This window comes from Palaemon carinicauda, chromosome 8, assembly GCF_036898095.1.
Source record: "Palaemon carinicauda isolate YSFRI2023 chromosome 8, ASM3689809v2, whole genome shotgun sequence".
Classification (NCBI taxonomy): Eukaryota; Metazoa; Arthropoda; class Malacostraca; order Decapoda; family Palaemonidae; genus Palaemon; species Palaemon carinicauda.
The window spans coordinates 49120088-49137744 of record NC_090732.1 but is presented as its reverse complement, the minus strand read 5'-3'; the positions used below and the strand labels follow the sequence as shown (position 1 = coordinate 49137744).

The 17657-nt window shown below is 44.5% G+C and overlaps 1 long non-coding RNA gene across 2 annotated transcripts in view; it reads left to right on the top strand.

Annotated features, from left to right (window-relative positions):
• The window catches only part of LOC137644884 (uncharacterized), a 54750-nt gene that overhangs the window by 22564 nt on the left and 14529 nt on the right, over positions 1–17657 (top strand). For both annotated transcript variants that reach the window (XR_011045225.1, XR_011045224.1), the window contains exons 2-3: positions 2940–3032; positions 16132–16224. This is a non-coding gene — a long non-coding RNA (uncharacterized lncRNA). The remainder of the gene's footprint in view (positions 1–2939; positions 3033–16131; positions 16225–17657) is intronic.

Genomic DNA, 17657 nt, shown 5'->3' with positions numbered 1-17657 from the left:
GTGAAAACAAGAAGTTTGTGTTTGCCTGGGGAAGGGAGGACGTTGTACCAGTTTATGGCCAAGCCCACTATTGATCCTCACTCCCTATATTTCTCTTGTAGGGGGCATGACTGTTCATAGTCATCTAGGGTCCCGTGTGCAGTGGTAAGCGTACGCCCATATAGGGAAGAAGCAAACAAGGCATCCGTCATGGTTGGACTGGGCAATGTCCACGACTCCTGGGAAGTTTTTTGCCGCTTCTGTATCCTTGGGGGTTCCAGTGCTGCTGTTGCATCTGTGCTTATGCCCTTGGACCGGTCCCCAGGGGATATACTGCAGGTATCAGGAGGAATCGTGTCTGCATCGGCTGGTTTTTCAGGTTTAGCTGGTGCATGGGAAACCCCTATTGTTTTCTGCTTCCCTTTGGAGACCGAAGACTCATCTTTTGTGACTGTAAGGACTGCTGATGAGACGATGAGCTTTACCATAGGAAGGGTTGGTCTTGATTCTTTCAGGTAGGCCCTCCATGACTTTAAGGAAGTTGATTGTTAAGACTTCTTTCCCAGTACCCTTTGTGAATTTATCTATGTCTCGAATGTCCCTGGGGATTCCAATGGTGAAGGGCGTGTTGGTTCCTCATAGTGTCAGTGAGCCCAGTAGTTCCCCACTTGAAAGCTAAGGGCAAGTCTAGTAAGGTAGTCTCCGTCCTGGTAGGTAAAGTGCCGGAGTCAGGAGCCATGGCCCTAGTGTCCAGTAAAGATAAAGGAAGGGGTAAAGCTAAGAAAAGTTTTATCCCAATCGCTAACTTGTTCCCAGTGTCTGTTGCTCCTACCCTTGTGCCAGGGGTCCAGGGCCTGTTCTTACCCCCTCAGTGTCAGTGGTAGTGCCTCTGGACTTGTGTGTGTGCCCTCCCCTTTCCCTGTGAGCATGCCCCGTTGTTGTGGCTCCTGTTGTAGCAACCCATGTGGTTTTTCCCCTTGGAGGAGAGCTGTAGTAGATAGTTGCTCAGTTGCCTCTCTACTTGTAGAACCGAGAAGAGGAAGAAGTGCATGTGCTATTCATCCTCATCATCATCCTACTCCTCCTCCTTTCCATACTCTAACTCAGATTTCGCCTCTTCTTCTCAGATGATTATGAAGAAGGCAAAGAAATCTAGAAAAGCCAGCTGTAGTCACAGGGATAGAGCTCCTTGTGACACCACCTCTCTTTTGAGAGACTATTAATAGAGTTTATTTCCTAGATCACCCTGAGCCCAAGAAAATGTGGAGTGTACCGGCAAGGGGATGGGGCTTCCTGCTGCAGTTAAAAGTTAAATGGGCAAGTTCCAGTCGTGCTAGAATCATCTCATAACTAGAGAACTCGAGTTTGTATAGTTAGGAATACTACAAATTACTTTTAGAATTTTTTAATTTTAGGGTAAGGATAGTCTCAACAGTTCATTTGGAGCTAGACTCGTATTCATTCTCGCACTCTGAACACAGGAGGCAGTTTTTTTATCGTTTGTTCCTTACCTTGTAGCAGACTCAAAATCCATCAATCCTTGATTCCAGATTTTCATCTTTTAAAGTAGTATATCCTCACTTAAGGAATCATGTAACCAATGTTCCAGATGAGTTACTTTTGCCTCCTGTAAGGGTTCTAAAGTGGTACCTCAAAAGAATCCAGACTGCCAGACCAAGGTTACATAAGCTATTTATAAGCATTGTCAGAGTGAAAAAGAAATTCACTAGAAAAATAATCCAAAGAAATTCACTAGAAATATAATCCAAAGAAATTCACTAGAAATATAATCTCATTTTGGCTGTGGGAGACTAGTCCTAAATCCCTGGGAGCACCACAAGAAGTTAAGGTGCTCGCCCATGAGATCAGATGAGTTGGTATGCCTCTTGCCTTCAAGAAGGATCTCTTGGTGGCTCTAATTTAGATGGTGGAGTATGGAAGCGTCAGACCATCTTTACTGCGCATTATTTGCGGAATGCACTCAGGTTTTGATATGCATTTTTACTCGGACCTGTGATTGCTGCTCAACAAGTTGTGTAGTGACTAGCTTCTTTACCGGACCAAAAGTATCAGGTCTTAAGATATTAGTTATAATGTAATTTTAGGGTGAGGGTATGAGTGCCTGACCCCTTTTTCTCTCGTTTTCCCATCTCTTGGGTATAGCTGTTGGAATCCTATATCGATACAGGTAAGCATTGCCTTCAGCCAGCAGATTTTCTGTTTTGCTAAATATAGGTGTTGACTTCACTATCCTCCTTACTAGGGGGAGGATGGATATATACAGGCAAACCCATAATTTATTTATGTCGTCGGAAAAGGACTACAGTAGTCCAAAGATAGAGAGATTTGCTCTACAACAGCCTTGATTTCCTGGGCCGTGAACCTGAAAATATATTCGACCCTGGTTCGCGAGGTGCCTAGGGTGTGATGGTGTGATTTTCTGCACCTTATCAGGTCTGAGATCAGCAGTCCCGGGATGTTACCCAGCCAGTTTGGTAATAGACTTCTGCTTACCTAAGGACGAGTCTCCTAATTAATGGGCGAAAGTTTATGTTCATGTTGGTACAAATCACAAATTTTAAAAGTATTTTTTTCTCGTCATCACCTCCCCCGAAAGTCCCGAATACAATCAAAGTTAATGTTCAAAGTAGCAGTAATGTGGCGGACCTTCCCCACTACTGTCTAGTAACTACTGACAACCACCGACACCTTGTTAAAAGTTAAATGGCCGCATTCCAGTTGCACTTGAATCATCTCCAAATTAAAGGACTCGGGTTTGTTTAGTTAGGAAGAATGCAAATTATTTTTCAAATTTTTTTAATTTCATGATGTCAGTTATGCCATAGCTGTCCAATTTCAGTCTTTTCCTCCTTCAGTTTTGCTACTCCAGAAGGTCATAATACTGTACTTAATTTGTTTGATTTTTAATTTTCTGTAGTTATAACATTTTTTTTTTTCAGGCTGAAAGGATTAATGTGCTTTAGAGAATGTACCTACAATTAGAAGTAACCTGTGTTATAATGGTTCGAAGCTGTCATTATCTTCATACAGAGGTAAGATTTGAGTCAATATGCAGAGTAATACTTTGCTAATATTTCATGAGTTTTTACTGTAACCTTTTATAGTTTTACTCTTTAATCACTACTGTATACTGTACAGTAGTTGGTTATTCCTGAAAATGGGCATGTCTTTGTAAACAGCGGATAATTCGAAACAATTTGTTGAAACATGTGTACATAAGACTGTAGTGATGATAGTTACCTGTGATTTTGTATTTGTGTTGTTCCTACACGTCATATAAACCCTCATTTTAAACATCTGACTTACCTGGTAGTTATATATATAGCTTAGTCCCTGACTTCACGGCAGAAATTTCAAAACTCGCGGCAATCGCTGATTGGGTAGCCAGGTGTACTACCAGTGCGCCCTCTACCCAGGTACCTGGAACCATTCCAGTCATTCCTCAGATCTTCCCTGCCGCCTCACCGGTGACATCGTTGGAATTTCACTCGCTTTGCCCTGTGTTTTTTGCAGTTAATTTGGTGAAGAACACGTTGGCCTTGGCTTTCGCTCGTTTTGGTTTTGTTTTATTTTGACAGAGTGAGTGGTTGGAATATGATCGCTATGTTTGTAAGCTTGAAAGGGATAGGATCAGGAGTTTTTCCCCCTACTGTAAAAACTAACGAACCAACTCTTAAAGACATGATGGTGGAAGGAAATCATTCCCCCAGCACTTTGACGTCACAAATCGTGATGTACACTACGAAGAATGACTTGCAAGATTCATTTCTTTTTCTGGCAAGGAATGAAAAGAAAATACTAACTTACAAAATAAAAGTATTTAATTTTTATAATGTAAAAGGAATATATTATTTTTAAGAAAATATTTGTCCTATTAGTATACTTTCTTTAGATAATCATCGATCTATTTTCAGAGATTAAATAAAACTAGCGTACATTTAAATTTACGATACAAAGTACTCATGACGATCGATACAGTCACACAAATTCCTTTGTATCGTTATTTATTTTTTCGATGTTGGGAATACTAATATTAATCGTATAGCCTATTGCATTCTCATTTAAGCCCTTGGCAAAAGAGTAGAATCTCTCGCAGCGGGCAGGTCTAAATTATGGTCTGATGTGAAAGAGTTAAAAAGTGCAAGTTTCAGTGTTATAATCAGTGCAGTGGAGGTTGCGGCTGCTCGGACCTGTCGTTCTCTTAGCCCTGGAATCCTTCCAAGCTCCCCAACCCCTGGGAGATGGAATGTCGACAGGCGAAGGGAGGCGAGAGGCGTTAGCCCCCAAGCAGTCGTCCCCTCGAGCGTACCTGTTGACGCTTCCCAGAACGCTCGCTCTCACCATGGGAAAGGCAAGGTAAAAGTGTTATCTTTGCCGTCGGATGACGTAGCTCACAGACAGGGCTGGCGTCTTACGTATTTCCCTTCCTGCTAAACAAAAGAGAGCTGCTCGTCATGACGCCGAGCGTCTAGATTCTAAACGCCATGACACCAAGCGTCAGAAAGGACGCCGAGCGTCAAGGAGTTGGACTACATCACGCCAAGCGTCGAGTAGTTAGAAGTCATGCCACGTAATGCCGAGCGTCAGAGCATTGGACGTCAAGCTACTAACGTTGCTGTAAGAGTTAGACACGATGTTTGACACTGAGCGTCGAGTAGAGGAACAGCTTACCAAGCGTCGGGAGCCTGGTAGCCATGATGCCGAGCGTCGTAAGGAGGAACATCATGCTAAGAGTCTAGAGACTAGTACGCATGACGCCGAACAGCAAGGAGTTGGGACGCCGAGCGTAAGAGCCTCGGAAGTCATGAAACCGAGCGTTGAGATCGCGAACGTCATAGTTCCGAGCGTCAAGATCGTGAACGTCATAGTTCCGATCGTGATGATCGAGTGTCATAGTTCCGATCGTAATGATTGCTAGCGTCAAGATCACGAACATCTTAGTTCCGATCGTAATGATCGCGAGCGTCAAGATCACGAACATCTTAGTTCCGATCGTAATGACGTGACACCACGCGTTGTGATATCGGACTCCTTGACGCCAGAAGTCAGGATATTAAGGAGTTGTCTCCTAGGAAACAGGACGTCTCTACCTCGATTAGAGACCTGTCGGAAGAAGGGATAGACGGTCACCTTTCCCCTAGTGATCATTTAGAGGAAATCTCGGAAGGAGAAGATCCTAAGACCCTTCATCCTTCGGTGGATTTAAAGAAACTTGAGAGTTTTTACCAAAGAGTTTCCTAATTATTTTGTTCCTGCTGCTCCTCGTTTCCCACCTTCAGAGTTTACACTAGGGAAGGTGTCGAAGGAGAGTCTGTTCCCAAAGATGGTGTAGCCTCGCTCACCTAAGAGAGCCTTGAGAATGATGGGGGACTGGATGCATCCAAGAAGGACCAGGGAAAGACACTTTTCTCTTTTCCCCCGGCCAGATTGGCTTCCAGATCTAGCGTTTGGTACAAGACTGGAGAAGTTCTCGGCTTGGGAGTTCCTGCCTCTGCCCAAGGAGACTTTTCGAGTCTGGTGGACGCCCTTCATCGGATAGCCATGAGAAGAACCAAAGTGCTCTGGTCAATGTCGTAGCTTGATCGTCTTCTCAAAGGCGTCTTCAGAGTTTTTGAGGTGTTCTATTTCCTTGACTGGACTCTGGGAGCCTTGGGAAAAAAGGTTTATGCTTTGAAGGATGTGGACACTGAAAGACTCATCCTCATTATGTCTTGCATGGACAAAGCCTTAAGAGATGGATCCAATGAGTTGGCCCCCCTTTTTTCGGTGGGGGTTCTTAAGAAAAGAGCCCAAATGTTTTTACACCCATACAAAGAGTTGGTCAAAGAGGTCTCTTCCGCTTTAGCCCAAAAGGCCACACAGGATTTGGTGTCTAAAACAGCAAGGAAGGTTCTGCCTGCTTCTTTCTCAAGCCGCAAACCTAAGGAAGAAGCTCCATTCCCTCAGTTTTCGCAGGCCTTTTGAGGGAAAACTTTCAGCAGGGGTAGTACCAGACCCGAGGGAAGGAGAGCAGAGAGAAGAGGATCGAATCCAGGGCGAAGCAGAGTCTGACTGCAGTAGGAGCCAGACTAAACAACTTCTGGCGAGCTTGGAAAAGGAGAGGAGCAGACCTTTGGTCTGTACAGTTATTAAAGGAGAGATGCGAAATCCCTTTCCTAGGGAAACCCCCTTTAGTAGTAACTCTGATAGATCTCTCTGCCAGATACAGAGAAGAGTCAAAGATACAGGCTATGCAACATCAAATATCTCTCTTATTAGAGAAGGAGGCAATAGAGAGGGTGCGATTTTTGCGGCACCAGGTTTTTACAACCGCTTATTCCTGGTTCCCAAGAACTCGGGGGGATGGAGACCAGTCCTGGATGTAAGTGGTCTCAACACCTTCGTTCAGAAGACAAAGTTCTCCATGGAGACATCGAAATCAGTTCTAGCAGCAGTTAAGAAAGGACGACTGGATGGTCTCTTTAGACCTCCAGGATGCTTACTTCCACATCCCCATCCATCCGAACTTCAAGCAATACCTGAGGTTCGTGTACAAGGAGGAAGTTTTCCAATTTCGGGCTCTTTGTTTCTGCCTAAGCACCACCGCTCAAATAGAGGGTGCGTCTGCTAGGACCTGTCGTTCTCCTAGCCATAGACCTCTTCCAAGCTCCCCAACCCCTGGGAGAAGGAATGTTGAACAGCGAAATGAAACGAGAGGCGTTAGTGCCCGAGAACTCGTCCCCTCGAGCGTACCTGTTGACGCTTCACAGGACGCTTGCCCTCGCCATGGGAAAGGCGAGTGGAAAGTGTTTTCGTCCTCATCGGATGACACAGCGCCCAGACGAGGCTGGCGTCTTGCATCCAGACCCCTGAAGAGGAAGATTGCCTCTGTCGAACAGCGTCGGTGTCATTACGCCTCAGGCTCCAGGTTGCAGCCATTGGAGCAGTCCAGAGCATTTCCTACTCAGAGCTCATTCCTACAGTTCCTGTCTGGAGGATCTGCAGATGACATTGAGGTTATCAGAAGAACTAGGTCTTCTGATAAACAGAGACAAGTCTCGACTGACACTATCCCAAGAGATCCTTTATTTGGGGATGGAAATTCGGAGTCAAGTTTTTCAGGCTTTTCCGTCTGCCTCAAGGACGGAGCAAGCCCTGTTGAAGCTTCATTGCTTTCTAGAGAAACGGAAGTGTTCTGTGAGAGAGTGGATGAGTCTGCTGGGAACCCTCTCCTCGTTGGAGCAGTTTGTCTCCCTGGGAAGACTGAATCTTCGCCCTCTTCAGTTCCACCTCAATCGACATTGGGACAAGGGGAAGGAACTGGAGACAAAATGTATCCCCATTACAGAATCCATAAAAAGTTGCCTTTAGTGGTGGAACGACCCAGTCAAACTTCAAGAAGGTCTCTCCCTGGAACAGCGGAGCCCAGACTTTGTGTTGTGTTCCGACGCCTCGGTCTTGGGGTGGGGAGCAACACTGGTTAAGTTGGAGATCTCGGATTCCTGGACAAAAGATCAGGAGATCCTCCACATAAACCAGAAGGAGCTGTTGGCAGTCCTTTCGGCCCTCAAAGGCTTCGAAGGGTCAGTCCTGATCAGAGTGGTGCAGGTCAACGCTGACAACACTACAGCGTTGGCCTACATAGCCAAACAAGGCGAAACCCACTCGAGGTCCCTTTACGAGACTGCGAGAGAACTTCTTTACTGGGCAAAAGAGAAGAATGTAACCTTTGTAGCAAGATTTATTCAAGGGGCAAGGAACATGATGGCAGACAGTCTCAGCAGGAGAGGTCAAGTTTGGTCCACAGAATGTACACTTCAACAGGAGGTCTGCAAGATCCTGTGGCGCATTTGTGGTCATCCTTGTATAGACTTGTTTGCAACCTCGAAGATGAAGAGATTGGAGACATACTGCTCCCCAGTGCCAGATCTCGAAGCAGTCCACATCGACGCTTTCCTATTAGACTGGTCCCACCTGGATGTGTACGCATTCCCTCCGTTCAAAATTGTGCACAAAGTAATGCCTAAATTAGTGTCACACGAGGGAACCAAATTGACTCTAGTGGCCCCCTTTTTGCCCACAAGAGTGGTTCACAGAGGTATTAGAATGGATGGTGTACACCCCGAGAAGCCTCCCTTTAAGAGTAGATCTACTCAAACAACCCCACTTGAAAAGGTACCATCAAACCTCCAAGCTCTACATCTAATTGGCTTCAGACTATCGAAAAACTCACAAGAGCTAGACGTTTTTCGAAGGAGGCAGCTAGGGCGATTGCAAGAGCAAGGTGGTCTTCTACCATCAAGGTCTACCAATCCAAGTGGGAGGTTTTTAGAGAATGGTGCAGAGTCAACTCTGTTTCCTCTTCCAGTACCTCTATGACTCAGATTGCTGACTTCCTGTTATACCTTAGAAGGAAACATAGGTTTTTTCAACTTCAACCATCAAGGGATACAGGAGCAAGTTATCGGCCGTCTTCAGGCATAGGAATTTGGACCTTTCTAATAATAAAGACCTCCAGGATCTTCTCAAATCCTTTGAAACAACTAAGGAACGACATCAGGAATCGCCAGCTTGGAATCTGGATATAGTCCTGAAGTTCCTAAGGAGTGACAGGTTTGAGCCCTTACACTCAGCTTCGTTTAAGGACCTCACCATGAAGACACTCTTTTTGGTCAGTTTGGCGACAGCTAAAAGGGTCAGCGAGATTCATGCCTTCAATAAGAACGTAGGCTTTAGAAATAAGAAGGCTATCTGCTCCTTAAAGCTAGGCTCTCTTGTTAAAAACAAATGCCCTTCTCAACCCTGGCCCAAGGCTTTTGAAATTCCAAACCTTTCGGAGGTGGTTGGAGAGGAATTGGAGAAGGTCCTGTGTCCAGCAAGAGCCCTGAAGTTCTACCTGGAAAGAACGAAAGAGCTATGGGCAAGTCATAAGCACTTTGGTGCTCTGTCAAGAAGCCTTCGTTACAAATGTCGAAGAATGCACTATCCTTCTTCATCAGGCTCTTAATAAGGGAGGCTCATTCACATTGTAGTGAGGCAGACCTCAAGCTTTTGAAGGTCAAGACGCATGAAGTTGGAGCTGTGGCAACTTCTGTACCCTTCAAGTAGAATAGGTCTTAACAAAGCATTATGAACACAACCTTCTGGAGGAGTAAATCTGTGTTCGCCTCACACTACTTGAAACGTTTCCAGACTCTTTATGAGGACTGCTACACTCTGGGACCATTCGTAGCAACGAGTGCAGTAGTGGGGGAAGGATCTACCACTACATTCCCGTAACCTAATACCCTTTTCTTCTCTTGGAACTCTTGTATTTTTATGGTTGTTCGTGGAGATTGGACAACAGTCTTCCACAATCATTGATTTTAGTCAGGTGGTCAGTTTGTTCCTTGAGAGCACCCTGAACAAGGGTATTGGAGGAGATCCTGTCACATAGAGGTTTTTACACCGGTTTGACAGCTCCTAGAGGTCTTCAGCCCCCTGGGTGGATCGCTGGATCTCGTAAGGAAAGCAGACATAATGAAAGAATTCATTGAAGTCAGCTTCCTTATCAGGCTGTCTCTGACCGTCCACCAAAGGTGTCAATCAGCTATTTATATAACTACTGTGCCAGGTAAGTCAGATGTTTAAAAATATTTTCATAATAAAATAAATTTTTGAACATACTTAGCTGGTAGTTATATATAATTTAATTCCTACCCTCCTCCCCTCTAGAGACCTAAGGGCATGGAAGATCTGAGGAATGACTGGAATGGTTCCAGGTACCTGGGTTGAGGACGCACTGGTAGTACACCTGGTTACCCAATCGGCGATTGCCGTGACGTCAGGGACTAAGCTATACATATACAACTACCAGGTAAGTATGTTCAAAAATTTATTTTATTATGAAAATATCATTTCTTTAATTCAGCTCGAGCTTGCCTTGACCCCATTTCCAGTCGGATATTCCTTAGTTTGTTTTGACCACTGTTTAGTACAGTTTTAGAGACAGCTCTTGACAAAACTTTTTAAATCTGTTTCACTTTTAAAGGTTTAAAGGTTGCTCATGAATGGCAGAGGCAAGGGATAGTGACAAGGCCCTAGAGACTGACCATATACAGTATACACAAGATCAGTGCCCAAGCTCCTCTCTCCATCGAAACTAGAACCAGGGAGGGGCAGGCAGTGGCTGCTGATGACCCCAGTAGGTGGACCTATAGGCTCCTAAAACCTCATCACTTAGCCAACAATGATTGTGAGGTTGTGGTCACTACAAGAAACTATCAAGCATGCTCAGGACTTAGACCCCAGTCTGGCAGATCACCAGGCACAGATGTTTCCGACAGGCCACCATAATGGTTAGTGATCAAGTGGAAGCAAGAAGTTTGTGTTTGCCCGGTGAAGGGAGGACGTTGTACCAGTTTATGGCCAAGCCCACAGTTGATCCTCACTCCCCATATTCCTCTTGTAGGGGCCATGACTGTTCATAGCTATTTAGTGTCCCGTGTGCAGTGGCAAGCGTACGCTCATATAGGGAAGAAGAAAACAAGGCATCCGTCATGGTTGGACTGGGCAATGTCCACGACTCCAGGGAAGTTTTTTGCCGCTTCTGTATCCTTGGGGGTTCCAGTGCTGCTGTTGCATCTGTGCTTATGCCCTTGGACCAGTCCCCAGGGATTACACTGCAGGTATCAGGAGGACTCATGTCTGCATCGGCTGGTTTTCCAGGTTTAGTTGGTGCGTGGGAAACCCCTATTGTTTTCTGCTTCCCTTTGGAGACTGAAGACTCCTCTTTTGTGACTGTAAGGACTGCTGACGAGACGATGAGCTTTACCTAAGAAAGGCTTGGTCTTGAGTCTTTCAGGTAGGCCCTCCATTACTTTGAGGAAGTTGATTGCTAAGACTACTACTTTCCCAGTACCCCTTGTGAATTTATCTATGTCCCAAATGCCCCTGGGGATTCCAATGGTGAAGGGCGTGTTTGGTTCCTATTAGTGTCAGTGAGCCCAGTAGTTACCCACTTGAAAGCTAAGGGCAAGTCTAGTAAGATAGTCTCAATCCTGGCAGGTAAAGTGCCAGAGTCAGGAGCCATGGCCCTAGTGTCCAGTAAAGATAAGGGAAAGGGTAAAGCTAAGAAAAGTGTATGTCCCAATCGTTAACTTGGTGTCAGTGATTACCACCTCTTCCCCAGTGTCCGTTGCTCCGACTCTTGTGCCAGGGGCCCATGGCCTGTTCTTACTCCCTCGGTGTCAGTGGTAATGCCTCTGGACCTGTGTGTGTGCCCTCCCCTTTCCCTGTGAAAGTGTGCCCCGTTGTTGTGGCTACTGTTGTAGCAACCCATGTGGTTTTTACCCTTGGACGAGATCTGTAGTAGATAGTTGCTCAGTTGCCCCTCTACTTGTAGAACCAAGAAGAGGAAGAAGTGGTTAACTAATACACTAATTGTTCAGTGGCTACTTTCCTCTTTGTAAGGGTAGAGAAGAGACTAACTATGGTAAGCAGCTCTTCTAGGAGGACACTCCAAAATCAAAACATTGTTCTTTAATCTTGGGTTAAGAGTTCCACTGTCTTGGGTTAGAGTTCTCTTGCTTGAGGGTACACTCAGGCACACTATTCTATCTGATTTCTCTTCTTATTGTTTTGTTAAAGTTATAGTTAATATAGGAAATATTTATTTTAATGTTACTGTTCTTAAAATATTTTTTCCTTGTTTCCTTTCCTCACTTGGCTATTATCCCTGTTTGGGTCCCTTGGCTTATAGCATTTTGCTTTTCCAACTAGGGTTATATCTTAGCAAGTAATAATAATAATGATTTTAATATGGTAAGCAGCTCTTCTAGGAGAAGGACACTCCAAAATCAAACCATTACCTTACCGGAAACAAGACATGTCTTCCAGACCACAAGGGAGAAGGTGGTGGCAATTGTACTACCACTTTCGGTTGTGGACTAGGGAAGCCGGGCTTCCTATGTCCGCAACTGTAAACCGGCAGGGGAGTGACTATTCCCCCTGCAGTTGAGTTGCCGACATCAAGACTGAATACTCTGAGTTACTGTCGTAATTCAAAGCCGGGATACTCACCGGCAAAGAGGGAAGACAGAAAAACACTAGCCTAGTCAAGCCAGAGTAACTACTCTAAGGCAAGACCAAGATAGGGTTGTCGCCTAATGGCAACACTCAGAGGGAAGGTAGGGTTTACCCTTAAATCTCGAAAAGAGACGAGTATCGAATTATATACATAATTCTAGGAGATATAGTATCTCCTACTGAATTGATAAAACGATACAAGAGGGTAAACAGCGATAATGTACGAAAGTATACTAAAACGCATTAGGCTAGCCTAGCACAAGTCGAGGTCTCGGCCACGCTACGTCACCGAGAGACTATCGTATACGATCGACACATTTCATAGAAGAGGAAATATACGTGCATGATCTTATACTCACTTGTATAATTTTGCCTAAATAGCTATAATTCATTAAAGCCAAGTACCGGGAACGTCATTCTACTGACTAAATAAGGCATATATGGCTTACGACAGCGTCCAAAATGGCGCCTCCAGTGAACGGCTATGCTCCAATAAACACATCTAAATTATGCTAATTTAACTGTAAGAAGGGAGCTAAAAATTATACACAGGAAAGATTAAATACTCAACTTTCCAGAGGCAGATGATGCTGGAGAATGCATGATAAATCCCAAATATTAGTAACACAACACCGAGAGCAAGCGGGAGATACACCGTGCTTAATTCGCTACTAACAAAGGAATGGGTTGCCCTGTTGGGCACTGTAATAGTACGGGAAGGGGATCCACCGGGTAACCTTGATGACGACTCCCCTTCATTTTTGCCACTTCCCCCTCAGAGCGAAAACTCTATTCGGGGTGAAGATTGCCATGTGTTGTATCAAGAAATACGTCCCCTGATATTATGCGATATCCTTAAGAATTTTCTTAAGAATACTCGCGCCAGGAGTTAGAATTCTGGAGACCTATGGTCAATTCTCTGGGAGTATCACTGTAGCTAAATGTCCCTTTGAAAGCTGCCTTAAAGAACATTCCATCAGGACGACATGGCTTAAGCCCAAAAATAGATTTTTCGCTTTGCTTCAAAATCCGTTTTGTAATGCCTTAGCCTGTGTACCACGATCTTCCACTGTTTTGAGTTCTCTTACTTGAGGGTACAGTCAGACACACTATTCTGTTAGTTCTCTTACTTGAGGGTACAGTCAGACACACTATTCTGTTTACTTATTTCCTTTCCTTTCTGGGCTATTTTTGCTGCTGGAGCCCTTGTAGCTTAGCTAGTAATAATAATACACTCAAGGCAGAGGGCAGGGTTTCTCAGCTTCTGAGTCATAAGCCCTGGCTTGACGACTATGGCCGTCTTCTTGGCCATTGCGTAGGTGTAGCAATGTACTTTGCCAAGTCAGGGGTGATTTCAACTGTGGAGTCTCTGGATAAGTACAAGAGTTTCATAATGTCCGATGGGAAGGCAACAGTCAGCAACCAGTGGTGGTCAACTGGGTATTTCGGGAGGAGGAGGAATGCTTTGATCTCAATATTCTCAAAACAAGTTAGCTCAGTGGTAGCGCTGTTGCTTCGAACTTGTCGGTGAGGAGTTCAGCAAGGAAGGCCTTTGGGACCTTCATAGGCCCTGATAGGATTGCCTGCAACTTCCCTAAAAGAACCGTTGCATACATTGCCTTTTCAAGCTCCCATCCTCTTCTTCCAGGCAGTCAGCTGATGGAAAATAGGAAGAAGAATGATACACTTGCCAGCGTTTCCCCCTTTCTTCCTGCCGAGAGTAGAGGGTTGCTTGTTGTGCCTTCACCCGGCAGAGGCATGGGCTAAGCCTTGGATAGTGGGAGGGCAATCCACAATGCAGTTATTCATTTTTGGGAAAAGGAATTTCATACCAAACACGTTTAGTTGGGAAGGTCAAATAGTTGGACCAGAATGGCCTTTACATCCTCCAGCAGAGACAAAGCTCCTGACTTTGTGGGGTTCTCTGACAATCGACATGTTTTCTGCAAGATTCAACAGGAAGCTGCTAGTTTACCGGTCACCAGTGCCAGAACCAGCTCCAGTGCCTGAGGACGCATTCCAATACCTGTGCGATGGCCTCGACATTTATGCTTTTCCGTTATTTTGCCTTCTCAGAAGGTGATAAACAAAGCACTTTCATCCAAAGAACTGAAGTTGACACTAGTACTTCCAAAGTAGCCTCAAACAGAATGGTACCTGGCCTTCTGTATCTACTAGTAGAGGTTCTGAGAGAACTTCCCCAGTGGCCCAACCTGCTCTGTTAACCCCACTTGCAGAGCGTCCACGAATCCGTGAATTCTCTATCGCTTAAAGCTTGGAGATTATCCAGCATCTTTCTTTGTCAAGAGAGTCTTTTGGTGCGAAACAGCAAAAGACATATCTCAGTGCCTTAAAAAAATCCTCCACTGGTGTGTATCAAGTAAAGTAGGCTATCTTCTGTGGTTGATGTTGTGGAAGGAATACTGTACATACTTCTCCTCTCGGAGCCTCTATTTTACTACTGGCAGAATTTTTAGCTGATCTGCAGAAGGAAAACGCCTCTCAGTATCGGCACTGAAAGTTTATTGTTCACCCTTGGGATGTAACCAAGGTGTTACAGTCTCTAGAGAGAGGGACCTTACCCTGAAAACAGTGTTTCTTCTCACCCTGGCTTCATCGAAGCAAGTAGGCGAGTTGCGTAGACTCGTATTCATTCTCGCACTGAACACTGGAGGCAGTGTTTTTTTATCGTTTGTTCCTTACCTTGTAGCAGACTCAAAATCCATCAATCCTAGATTCCAGATTTCCATCTTTTAAAGTAGTATATCCTCACTTAGGGAAGTAACCAATGCTCCAGCTAAGTTATTTTTGTCTCCTGTAAGGGTGCTAAGGTGCTACCTCAAAAGAACCATGACTATCAGACCCAGGTTACAGAAGCTATTTGTAAGCATTGTCAGAGTGAAAAAGAAAATCACCAAAATATCTCATTTTGGCTGCGGGAGACTAGTCCTAAATCCCTGGGAGCACCAGAACAAGTTAAGGTGCTCGCCCATGAGATCAGATGAGTTGGTATGCCTCTTGCCTTCAAGAAGGATCTCTTGATGGCTCTAATTTAGATGGTGGAGTATGGAAGCGTCAGACCACCTTTACTGCGCATTATTTGCGGAATGCACTCATGTTGTGATATGCATTTTTACTCGGACCTGTGATTGCTGCTCAACAAATTGTGTAGTGACTAGCTTCTTTACAGGACCAAAAGTATCAGGTCTTAAGATATTAGTTATAATGTAATTTTAGGGTGAGGGTATGAGTGCCTGGCCCCTTTTTTTCTCGTTTCCCCATCTCTTGTGGTATAGCTGTTGGAATCCTATATCGATAAAGGTAAGCATTGCCTTCAGCCAGCAGATTTTCTGTTTTGCTTAATATAGGTGTTGACTTCACTATCCTCCTTACTAGGGGGAGGATAGATATATACAGGCAAACCCATCATTTGTTTGTCTTGTCACAAAAGGACTACAGTAGTCCAAAGATAGAGAGATTTGCTCTATAACAGCCTAGATTTCCTGGGCCTTGAACCTGAAAATATATTCGACCTTGGTTCGCGAGGTGTCTAGGGTGTGATTTTCTGCACCTTATCAGGTCTGAGATCAGCAGTCTCAGGATGTTACCCAGCCAGTTTGGTAATGGACTTCTGTTTACCTAAGGACGAGTCTCCTAATTAATGGGCGAAAGTTTGTTCATGTAGGTACAAATCACAAATTTTAAAAGAAATTTTTTTCTTTAACTTGTCGTCATCACCTCCCCCGAAAGTCTCGAATACAATCAAAGTTAATGTTCAAAGTAGCAGTAATGTGGTGGATCTTCCCCACTACTGTCTAACTACCGACACCTTGTTAAAAGTTAAATGGCCGGGTTCCAGTTGCACTTGAATCATCTCCAAATTAAAGGACTCGGGTTTGTTTAGTTAGGAAGAATGCAAATAACTTCTCGAATTTTTTAATTTCATGATGTCAGTTATGCCATAGCTGTCCAATTTCAGTCTTTTCCTTCTTCAGTTTTGCTACTCCAGAAGGTTATAATACTGTACTTAGTTAATTTGAGTTTGATTTTTAATTTTCTATATTAGTAAAAAAAAATTTTTTTCAGGCTGAAAGGATTAACGTGCTTTAGAGAATGTACCTACAATTAGAAGTAACCTGTGTTGTAATGGTTAGAAGCTGTCATTATCTTCATACAGAGGTAAGATTTGTGTCAATATGCAGAGTAATACTTTGCTAATATTTCATGAGTTTTTACTGTAACTTTTTATAGTTTTACTCTTTAGTCACTACTGTATCCTGTACAGTAGTTGGTTACTCCGAAAATGGACCTGTCTTTGTAAACAGCAGATTGTTCTAAACATTTGTTGAAACTCATGTGTACATAAGACTTTGTATTGATGATAATTACCTGTGAATTTGTAATTGTGTTGTTCCTACACGTCATATAAACCCTCATTCTTTTATTAGGGATATTGTTTCGGCTCTAGCTAGAATCAGTCGTTAAAGTTGGATAACAAAGTTATCCAACTGGGTGAGGTGCGGGGGTTCCTCACTTTGATTTGGGCACTGTCTAGTACAAATGTAGAGACAGCTCTTGACAACACTTTTTAAATGTCTTTCCCTTTTAAAGGTTTAAGAGTAATTCATGAATGGCAGAGGCAAAGGACAGTGACAATGCCTTAGAGACTGACCATATATACATATGATCAGTGCCCAAGCCCCCCTCTTCATCGAAGCTAAGATCAGGGCGGGGCAGGCAATGGCTGCTGATGACTTCAGTAGGTAGACCTATAGGCTCCCCCAAATCCCCCTCCTAAGCTCACAAGGATGGTCAGGTTGAAGTCACTACAAGAAACAATTGAGCTTAAGCAGGACTCAAACCCCAGTCAGGCACATCACCAGGAATGGAAGTTCCCAACAGGCCACCATAATGGGTAGTGATCAATTGGAAGCAAGAAGTTTGTGTTTGCCTGGGGAAGGGAGGATGTTGTACTGTACCAGTTTATGGCCAAGCCCACTGTTGATCCTCATTCCCTATGTGCCTCATGTAGGGCCGTGACTATTCTCAGTCATCTAGTGTCCCGAGTGCAGAGGCAAGCTTACGCCCGTATAGGGAAAAAGCAAGCAAAGCGCCCGTCATGGTTGGACAGGGCAATGCCCAAGACGCCAGGGAAGTTTTATGCCAGTTCTGTCTCCTTGGGAGGGTGTCACTGCTGCTTTTGCACCTGTGCTTATAACCTTGGACCGGTTCCTAGGGAATGCACTGCAGGTATTAGCTTGGGAAACCCCTGGTGTTTTCTGCTCCCCTTTGGAGACTGAAGACTCATCTTTTGTGACTGTGCGGACTGCTGACGAGACGATGAGCTTTACCTAAGGAAGTCTTGGTCTTAATTCTTTCAGGTAGACCCTCCATGACTTAATTGAGGAAGTTGGCTGATAGGACTACCTCTCCCCCAGTACCCCTTGTGAATTTATCTCTCTCTCAAATGTCCCTGGGGATTCCTGTGGTGAAGTTAAAGTGCCAGAGTCAGGAGCCATAGCCCTAGTGTCCAGTAAAGATAAAGGAAAGGGTAAAGCTAAGAAAAGTGTTGTCCCAATCGCTAACTTGGTGCCATTGATTACCACCTTTTC